Here is an 11,137-nt window from a genome sequence, read left to right on the forward strand (position 1 = left end):
TTAGAACTGTGGGCTTGGATGCAAGCCTAATAAGGCAATGGCAGACAAGGCTTTCAATCTTGCGCCAATTCCACTACTCTTTTCTTTAAAATCAAGAAAAACAAAAAATGTGGCATTGTTAAATAAGTAATATATAATATATAAGTAACATATATATATATAACTCGCTCTCGCTCTCTCTCTCGCTCTCTCTCTATATATAATGTGACCAAAAAGATCATTTAAGACTGGTTTGATATGTTATAGACAAGTTGTTCCATCAATAGGAAGAACGTTTTAGCACAATCACTATGGAAGAATGAATCACAGATGTTATCCATGCAGCTGCTGTAACGTTCTGATTACCACTTGGACACAATTATAATGGCAAGTATTTCACTTTGCTGAACTTGATGTAATTAATCTCCAAAAATGCATCAATTTATTAACTGAGGAATGGAGAAAAGGGTTTCCTGCCTTCCTACTTACATGAAGATACTTCCTCCCGCCCAGGGCCCAATCTTTCCCAAAACATCAGCTGTACTGTGCACTATCAGAACTGTAGGGAAATCTGGGGCAACACAAAGAGATTTTTGTTTCTTCTCCAGTATGGAAAGGAGAAAAAGTGGTAAACGGAAACTCCTTTGTACTTTGCTGAAGCTACTGCTGGTCTATACTTTTGGTCCTATATATGAGGCCCATGCTACTTTTTGGCATTGTACACTATTAATCAAAAGTGAAGATTAAAATTTTAATAAAATATAACTTCAGAACCATCTTCTCATGAAATTATGTTAAAGAATTGTATTTGTATATATTGGTGGTGGAGAGTATCCTCAAGTCATAGCTGACTTATGGCAACCCCTAGTGGGGTTTTCACGGCAAGAGACTAAAAGGTGGTTTGCCATTGCCTGCCTCTGTAACCTTGGTCTTCATTGGAGGTCTCCCATTCTAACCAAGGTAAACCCTCCTTAGCTTCTGAGATCAGGCTCACCTGGGTTATCCAGGTACCCTGCCTTAATATCCAGTAGTTTTATAATTTCATTGTTTTCTACCAATATACTACTTACTCCTACAAGTTCAGTAAGCAATATAATGGTTGTGTGCAGAAAATGCAAAATGTCATGTCAACTGAGGTGGTGAAAAAAAATGTATCTGTGCTCAACATTCTAAAGAAGCATGACATTACCTTCCGCATCATGATATTGGTACACTTCTGGGGACTCTGTATTCTACACAAGGTATAATTACTGAAGCCAGAATTAGCTCATACAGTAATAATAATTATTTTATCCTCAAAATTCACAAAAGGTGAGCCATTATATTGAATGCCAAGTTTACAAAAGTCAGAATATTAACTCAAATTTTAAACAGGTCCAGTTCGAACTGTTGTGAATATGAAAAACCACAAGATTTTTCACCTATTCATTCTAGAATAATTCTAATTGTGATTAACAGAAACATAAGCAAAGAGAGACGCTTATTTCAAATAGTTTCCAATTTCACATGGTACATACAACAGCAGATGAACACAGAAACAAAAATCTATGGCACCAACTATACCTAACACATGCTGTGGAAAGCACAAACAATCCTTCACTATTTCTATATTGTTCCTTTACACTCATAAGAGTACAGAAGTATAAAGACTGAACCAATATCCATAAATATACCTACATGCTCATCAGGCTGAAAGCTCCTGGCAAGCAGGCTGCCCAGCAGTAGACTGATCTCCCTTGCCAGACCTCCCATTTACACTGCAGATTGGAGAGGGTAAAAAACAGCAGGAGACTCTTCCAAGCAGAGAATCCTATAGTTTCTTACCATTATTATATCCTTATGCAAATAAGACCAGGTCTGTCTCCCGAGACTTCTGCATACACAAGAAGACTCAAGAGAGAGGAGGTGGGAATCATAGATAATGGCTGGTCAGTAAGCCAAGTCATCATGTTGGATCTCTGGAGAGAGGAGACCATTTGCAGATATCAGGGACAAAATAGGCTATTTCTCTCTCCCATCAAGATCTCTTTTTACATATTCATTTTCATAAAACACTAGCATCAAACTGGAAAAAGTAGCCATAAAAACTTGAATCTCTCACCTCCAACAGCATATGTCCATCCTTCAACATGGTGAATATCTAACATCCAAGTACTGTTATCAAGATTATCAAGGTCAGATCTACAAGTTAGGTTAGTGACCACTCAACAGTTCCATATAAAAATGTAAGCATTTTCATGATTCATCTACTGCATGTTTGTATTCTGGCAACAGCAAACCAGCAGCCCCAAAATGCAGGACATAAGAATATGAGTGTTGTCAGCCAATAGGAACATTCAGCCTATAGGAATAAGAACTGATCAAGGTTGTACTTAGCTATGATGGTCACATGCACATTTATCTAACCCTTTCAAAAAGTATTCCTTTTATTAGCCACTCCAATGCCCAATGACAATTAATTCTAAGAAATGGTACCATATGAAGCAATACTCTCCATTTGCCTTAAATATGACACCCACTTGAGTTGTGAATGCCCACTGAAATTCAACAGTGAATCATCATAGATCTCCATTTCACCCTTTTGTGAACTTTTATGCTCCCTATTTTGTGTAATTTTAAGCTTACTCCTCTTTTAAGTGAAGTAATCAAAACTGCACAAAATATTCAAAGCACAGGCACAACTCAAGGCCTACATTCACTTTACAAGGGTTTTTTTTCTCGCTTTCATAATTGTTAACATTACACATGCTTTTTCACTTCTGCAACAAGAATCTCACTGCATTTCCTGAGATTCATTTCCGAAGTACCCAAAGCTTCTTTAGAACCTAATAATGATGTAGGCAGAGGGTTAGGATTATTTGTTAGGAAAAGGGCAGGCATGGCAGGATTCACTGAAGCGTCACACTTTAGGCACATGCCTGAGAGATCGTCTAGCACTGATGCAACTACAAAGGTTTCAGTCATAGTGGTATCACCTACTGGTAATGGTCTGGAGCCTGAAGAGACAGCAGCAAGGCCTAGAGAGGGAATCTTCAGTTCACCATCAGCCAGCAATGGCTCTAGGCCAATTACAAAGGAATGCATTAGGTAAACCCCTACTACCTCCACAATTCAATGCCACAGAGCAGATCAGGAAGCTGCCCAAATATTAATGTAGAAACCTGAATGTTGCTCTGCGCCATCCTGACAGCAAATGGTGGCAAGACATCAAACCCTTGCCTCAGGAAGCTTAAACCATTAAAACTAGGAAACCTATTTTCTACATACCTACCAAAAGCTTCCAAGTCTTTGAGTATTAAAAGTACCAAAAGAAATCTGTCCTTGCAATCAATAAGTTACAGCAAAACCATCTACTAAAAAAGGAACGTAATGGATAGAAGTGATGTGAAAACATCACTACAAGTAAAAATTCTATCAGTTTTATATTACATTCTCATAAGCAAACCAGTGAAATGGTTGAGAAGGTTATAAAAATGTATAAACACCTAGTTGTCAAATACACTCCAAGAATAATTATGAATGGGTCATATGTAACTGAGCAAACAGATTAATGGTATTCTGTAGGGTCTGACTCTGTTTAAGATTTAATTAATGAAGAGGCTATAGGAGTACTTATCAATTTGGTAGGTGACCCAACCCTAATAGGCCAGAATTACACAGCAAAATAAATGGAAGAATTTGACCTGCACTATATAAAGCTCACAGGAAAATTAAGTGCTTGTTCACACAAGTACAAGCAATAATAATGCATGGTAAGTAGGAAACACTGACATGAAGTAATGGCAGGTAAAGACCTACATCCAAATTATATTTTTTAAAAATACAGAATGCAACATGAGAGGTACAGTCGATTGCATAAACAACACGATGTTACCTACTCACACAGGAGTATATTTAACATTTTGCAATGTGCCCATCTTTTGCAACACATATATAGGTTCTAGGTATCCTACAGTGACAGCAATGATCAAAAATTGCCTAGGCAAAAGCAGAGACAGTTGTTAAAATGTTATAAAGAATAACGATCACATAAGAATGTGATTCCTCCAGAAAAATCATCCCCATATTTTCAAAGCAGACAGCCTCATATCCAAGCCAGTAATCAACTGAACCCTTTACAGCCTGCATAAAACTTTACAACCTTACCAAACCTGAGCCATTCTGTTTTCACAGAAATTACTGCTGGTGGCATCAACTTCCCACCAATGCTTTCGCAAACAATGGCACATAAGAAAGGGGGATATAACACAACTAAGTACACCACCAGTTGGAAAGTTACTGATGCTTCCCTTGCTTTATGGGCCCCTTACACATATATAATTAGCCTGCAGGCTTGCAATGATTAATTTTCCTTCCAGCTAAACTGCACAGATCGAGTATATCAATCATATTGTCCATCAATATATATATATATATTAGAAAAGGTTAAAACAAATTTAACAAGTTGCAACTGAAATAAATTAAGCAGAAAAATCTATAATTAAACTTCCTCCAACTCTTTTCAAGTAGAAATAAGCAGTTACATAATGTTTTCTGCAAAAAAATGTAATCTATGTGAAACATAGATCTGGAATCATTGGTCCCCATTCCAACACAGATGGGCTCAAATGATTTTTGCATGCCTATGATCTTCTCATTTACATGGGAATGAATGCCACAACATTCATTCAACTCCTGTTGTGCTCAAAAACATTATCTGGTTTGGATTCTTGATGTCTAGATCTGCAAATTAAAAGTTTGAATTAACACCACATTATCCCTAGACAAGCCATTTAAGCAGCATACCACAGTACTGATGGTTCTTATGCAAACACTACCAGAAAACCTATCCTTCTAGGATCCATGAAGAGAGAAATGTCACTTGCATCATCAGCAATTTAATTTCTTGTTTGTTGTACAAAACATAAACAAATAATCATTGCATGCTTTCACAGATGGCAAAATTACAGGAACTGCTAATAACTTTTAACACTTTGTCACAAACATACTTGACACCACAAATTAGTCCCTCTGTTACATAATATCAAAAATAACTTTGTTCAAAGCTCTGGGGCATCAGTCTTCACAGCAGAAAGGTCAAGACTCACAAATAGGTCACCCTCAAATTTACTGTGGATTGCAACTATGCCAGTTCCCAGGATGAACCCTGGATCCAATCCGGGCACTCAAACTCACTACGGTAGATTATCTAGTTGTAGGTAGCTGCTGCAGACAGCTGCAGCAGAGATGGTGAGAGGGCAGCAACACAAATGGAGCCAAGCATGAGAGTGGTGAGAGGCTGGTAGGATACAGGAAGAGGCAACAGACAGAGTGGATTCCCATCTCAGTCTGTATATCCTCCACACTCGAGCTCCAAAAGAGCCCATTCATGCCATCGCCACCAACCACCTTTTAAACTACATGGTACAAGAAGCTTCCCCCACCCCCTCCTGAGCATAAAAAAGTAGCCAACTATTTAACTAAGCCATGAGTCTCTATAAGAAAGATGGGCTATAAACGAATAAATAAAACAGGGAAAAAAAGACACCTCCTCTGGACCAAGGAGAGTTGAATTGTCATCTGGTTTCTAATGTACCATTCTTGTGACTGTGATTCCTGAATGAAGAGGATTGTTTGGATCTAGTCCAAGCAAGTTTCAGACTTGGTAATGGGACTGAAACTGCCTTGGTTGCCCCGGTAGTTGACCTGCACCAGGAGACAGACATGGCAAGAGCAATCCAGTTAATTCTCCAGGACCTCTTAGCAGCTTTTGATACATCAATCATGGTATCCTTCTGGACCACACCTTGGGGGTTGGGACTGGGAGGCACTGTTCTACAGTGTGTTCAGTCCTACCTTGAAGGTAGTTTTCAGAATGTAGCTGAAACTCAACTCTCTCTCAAGCTTCCAAAAGATCGCAGGGAGGCTGTGAAAAGTATGAGCAGGTGTCTGGAAACAGTTTTGGAATGGATGAGGGCTAACAAACTGAAACTTCATTCTGACAAAACTGAGGTGCTACTGGTGGGGGGAGGTGACCCAGTAAATGGTTTCTCTCCTGTTCTGGATAGGGCTGCACTCCTTCTAAAGGAGCAGTTTTGTAACTTGGGGATGCTACTGCACCCAGGCCTCCTGCTAGGGAAACAGATGGCAATGGTAGTGAGGGATGTCTTTCACCAGCTTCAACCCTTCCTGGGCAACTGTGTGGTACATGCCCTGGTAACAGCTAGATTAGATTACTGCAATGCACTCTATGTGACTGTCTAGAAGCTCGTTGTTACAGAATGCTACAGGCACTGGGACCATATCTTGGATCTGCTACACTGCCTCCCAGTTTGCTTCTAAGCTCAATTCAAGGTGCTAGTATTGACCTTTAAAGCCTATTTTCTCCCATATGAACCTACCCAATCCACTTTGGTGTCTTAGGTGGCCCTGCTTCACATGCCCCTCCCTGACACCTGAGGCTAGATGGGTGACAACCTGAGAGCCTTCTTGGAAGTGATGCCAAAACTTTCAAACTTGCTCCCCAAGGAGATTCATCTCTCTCCCTCTATCATTGTCTTCCACCAGCAAGTGAGGACTTTGTTTCTTTTGGCATACCCTCAATAACTGTTACTGACCCTCCTTCCTGGTTTTGGTATTGTGTTTATAGGTTTTCAATGAATTTTTATATATTATTTTAAATGCTCTTTTAATGTTCAAATGTTTTTGTTTACCACCTTGGGGATCCTATTTGAATGGAAAGATGGCATAAAACTCTTTTAAATAATAAATAAAAGTGTTCAGTAAAGACTTCTCTAGTACCTCCTTTACTCAGCACCATTACTGAAGATATCAATGTCTCTCATCCCTGTGTGGTAGCAAGATACTGGGTTGACCCAAGAAGATTCAGAGACACCAACCTTTACAGCATACTAACAGCCAGGTCTCAATTTTTAAAAAGCCTCTCTAGATTTCCAACTATTATACCTTTTTGAAAAAGCTCCTAACTCTTGAAGGAGTGCATGCACTGCCTGGCTGGACAATCAAGGCTAGCTCTTTAAGGCCCCAACTAGCAGGGATGTGGGGCTGGTGTGTGTAGGGGGAGGTGAGGACGATTCTAAGGTTCTCATTTAAACCCAGGTCCTTAATAATGCACCTTCTAGGAGCAAGCATAGAAAACTACACCATACTGAGGGCAAACTCAAGCCATCTTGCAGTCAGAGACACTTATGTTCAAAGCACACCCCACTCTTGTTTACAAAGCCCAGTTCCCCTTCCTCAAGTGCACTTAAGCACGCTGTGTTCTTGCTTGCAACAAGGAGGCTAAATGCCTTCCACTAGTGCGGCTGACCAATCCGAGAAAGCAAAGAGAGGAGGGGCGGGTGATATCTGTGAAGATGGAAACACACACAAGAGGCTGTCGAGTAGGCCCCACCAGAATTGCGAGTGACGCACTTTGGTAACTCGACTCCCCGCCCGCCCCCACGGTGCTAACAAAACCCCTCCTTTCCTCAACAAGAGGCCGACGACAACAGAGAATCTGGCTCCGCGGGTCATCCACAAAACCCGCCAGGGCCTGAGAGAGGAAAGGAGCCAGCTTCGCAGGGGGAGGGGGGGAGGGCGCCCCCAGCTTTGCCGAGAAACAAACACGGGGTGTGGCAGTCAAACGCGCCTCCTACCCCAAGTAAGGCAACTACCCAATAAGGACTACAACCCGCGCTGAGAAAAACCTGGAGGACAAATGGTTGGGAGACACAAGATTTCTTATAATGCCCGCCAAGGCGTTGCTACTAGTGCCGCCCACCTTCCGACAGTATAAAAACTGGGTTCAATACACATCGGGTCTTAAGAAGTCACCGGAAACACACAACACCTCAAGAATTTGGGTGGGGGGGAGATCTCCTAAAAGTCTAACCCCTAAATAAGAAACTATAGCCATAACCCTAAAACAGCACTCCTGCAGCTTCCCCATTGCAGGCCGCCTGACCTCACCATTTGCAACCAGACACACACTGAACGAGGGCACTGGCCGGGCCGGGAAGGGGGGGGGGGAAGACTGGTAACGCCGGACCACTTCCTACCTAGGCAATGATCAGCTGAACCGCTGTGATCCGAGGAGGAGGGGGCGGGAGAACAAACAAGTATCTAAAACAAAAGTGGCGCCAAAAACCCCATTAAACAGCCTTCTTCCGCCCCCTTCTCCCTCCCACCCGGCAACGACCCAGCGGGACTCCCAGCCGCACGCGGACTTCAAAAAGTCAACCGGGACATTTTGCCCTTAATTTCTCTTTCCCCCCGTCCCCGAACTGAAACAGACCCGAAAGAAACTGAAAGGCGGAGATGAAAGACCAGAAAAGAAAGGGGGGCTTGCATGGGGCGCCAAATTCTATGCGCGTTTACTTGGGAGTCAGTCTCTCTGAGTTCAGTGGCACCATACTCCTGGGTAAACAAACACGCGGAAGGTCGGGAGAGAACCCCTTTCCTATAATAGTCAAAATCAGAGGAAAGTGAAACGAACATTCTTCCCGTCCCCTTCAACGTTACTCTTAATAATAATTTGTTATTATTATTACTGGCAGACAACTCGAGCAAAGTTCCTCCTCCGGCGCATTCATCCCCCCACTATCGTCTCTTTCCAAGTCACGAGGGGGAAAGCTGCAGATATTTGCAGTCCGCTCCCAGGCGTGTTTATTCAAAGGCCCGCAGATCACAGACTTGGGACTTACAAGCCAGAACACACAAAAATGCCAGCTTTAAAAAAAAAAAAAGTATGCATCCCCTTACACACACAAAAGGGAGCGACAGAATATAACACACGCACATAAAACACTTTTATAACTGGAGATACTGTCAAGTTGAGGCTTCCCCTTTCGTGATTCGCCCCTCCGTGCTACCACAGAACATCTCTCTCGCCCCTCTTTTCTTAACTTACGTGGAACATGCAGCCTGATAAAGAGTTCTGGGTAAACTCCAACGCTTGCTCACTACTTTGTAACTATTCTAAAGCGGGGAGGGGGAGAGCCACTCTTCCTTGGTTTTCCTCTCTTTGCTTACTTGGAGGGGGAAAGAGGTCGAGAGGGTGGAGAGGGAAAGGTAAGCCAACCTGACGTTTCCAAACACAAACGCACACCCCATATTGCACAAACCTGCGTGAGTGTACACACGCGCACCTTCTACTTCCTGCACTCCTACACACAATTACTCCAGTAGTTCATCATCCTGCCAATAACTCCTAAATATTATTTTTCTTTTCCTCAGCCGGAGGGGGGGGGGGCGCAGAAAATAAAGAGGTGGGGACAGTAAGGAAGGAACCAAGCGACGGGAGCGTCTCCATTTTCTCAACGGCGGGCCTAGGCTTTTTTCTGCACACGGGTGGGGGGGGGGGGAGAGAAGGGGAAGCCTTGAGGTGGCCGGAGGGAGAGGGGGTGGGAAGGCAGGGCTTTCCTGCCGGGCGCCGCAGCCGGGCTCCCCTCCTGCCTGCCTGCCTGCCTGCCTTCCTTCCTCCCTCCACCACCTTTTCCCTGGGGAGGGGAGGAGGTCGAGAGCCGGGGTGTGTGTGCGTGTGTTTTCCTCTCGGCCCCGCGTCCTCCATCTTGCCTGCGCGTTTCCCCCTCCGTCGGCCGCCGCGGCCTCCTTTCCAGCTCCGGCCGGCGGCCGCTCCGAATCCCCCCCTCAAGAGTCCCCCTCAAAAAATAAAAAGGCCGGGGAGAAACAATCCCCAACTTCTCGAAGCTTCTACGCCATTGTCGAACTTACCTCTCCCGGCGTCGTCGACGGCGGCGGCGGCGGAGGGAGGCCCAGCGGCCTTGGCTGGCGGTGACGGCTCCTCGGAGGCCTTGCGCGCCCTTTTTCTTCCCCTCGCCTCCCCCTCGCTCTCCCTCCGTACACAAACGCCCCCACCTTTATCTCGACCCCCCCCCCCCCCGCTTTCTTCCCTCACTTCTAAGCCAACTCACTCGGGCCGCCCTTACCTTTTTTTTTTTTGTCCTCCCGTCAAGCTCTGGGCGGCAAAGGCCTAGAAGCCCCGGCCGAGCCTAGGCTGAGGGAGGGGGGGTGGCGGTTGAGCGTACGGAAAGGGGTGACGGGGGGAGAAGAATGAAGCGGGCGGATTATTTAATTTGGCGGCGGCGGCGGCGGCGCTGGGAATTGTTTGGGGTGTTCGCAGCTCGGCGGCTGGCGAGCGAATGGAGGGCGCAGGCGCCACCTGGCGGCCACTGAGCACGCCCGATCCGCCGGGCCTAGAGCGACATCTACCGGGAGGATTCGGAGAGGGGGGGCGAGGGAGAGGCGGGCGCCGCTTTCCCACATTCTTTTCCGCCCCCTCCCATCCGGGCTCGCAGAAGAACGGGGTAAACAAGGTGCCGCGCAGGCGCAGCAGAGCCAGCCGCCGCCCCTCCTCCTCCCCTGGAGACGTCACAGCTTCCAGCCCCGCCCCTGGTTGTTCTCCTGCGCGTGCGGCTGGCCGCACGTCTCACTTGCTGGAGGAGGAGCCCCTGGGAACGGCGGCGGCGCCTGGCAGGACGGCCCGCGGGCAATGTGGCCGGCCAGAGCTCCAGGAGCAGGGCCTTGGGGGAGCTCGGGGTGGTGTGAGAGTCCCGTAGCGCCTGTAAGACTGACATTTATGGTAGGGGATGAGCTTTCGTGAGTCACAGCTCACTTTTCCAGCTACCCGGTTGGTGTGAGTTAGCAGGACGTTGCAGAATAAACCCGCATCGGCCTGTGGCAAGTTTTGCGCTCTTTAAACTTCCTTGCCGTTCTTCTGAGCAGCAAGGTTCCACGCTGCTTATTGCGTTATAACTGGCTTAAAAATCTTGTGTCACGGAAATGCAATACCAGCAATAAGAGAGAAAGCTGTTTACCCCGTTGTAACAACCGACCCGCCACCAAAAGAGCAATATTCGGGTCCAGTAGCACCTTGAAGAAACTAGATCTCCAAGGTACGAGCTTTGGGGAGTCAGAGCTCCCTTGGTCACATACGTTTCAAAACGAAAGTATGTAGGGTTTTATTCAGTCAGAAGGTGGGAGAGGTATTTAAAGTAAGGATAGATCAAGATGGGTGACTGTGTTAGCCTGTCTGTAGCAGTAGAAAAAGAGTCCAATAGCACCTATAAGACTTAACGAAATTTGTGATAGGGTATAAGCTTTTGTGAGTCACAGCTTTGAAGAAGTGAACTGTGAACAAAGGCTCAAACCCTACCAC

At 45.2% G+C, this 11,137-nt stretch overlaps 1 protein-coding gene across 2 annotated transcripts in view; it reads right to left on the reverse strand.

The window, feature by feature from the left end:
- The window catches only part of STAG2 (stromal antigen 2), an 85,540-nt gene extending 75,436 nt beyond the window's left edge, over positions 1 to 10,104 (reverse strand). The window contains exon 1 of one of the 2 annotated variants that reach the window (XM_054995986.1): positions 9,909 to 10,104. The gene's annotated coding sequence lies outside the window, so the exon portion shown is untranslated. Of the gene's footprint in view, positions 1 to 9,693; positions 9,714 to 9,908 lie in introns of those variants that run through there. The other variant, XM_054995987.1, reaches the window with a different exon arrangement.
- Positions 10,105 to 11,137: the final 1,033 nt, after the last annotated feature.

Source organism: Eublepharis macularius, chromosome 13 (genome assembly GCF_028583425.1).
Source record: "Eublepharis macularius isolate TG4126 chromosome 13, MPM_Emac_v1.0, whole genome shotgun sequence".
Lineage (NCBI taxonomy): Eukaryota > Metazoa > Chordata > Lepidosauria > Squamata > Eublepharidae > Eublepharis > Eublepharis macularius.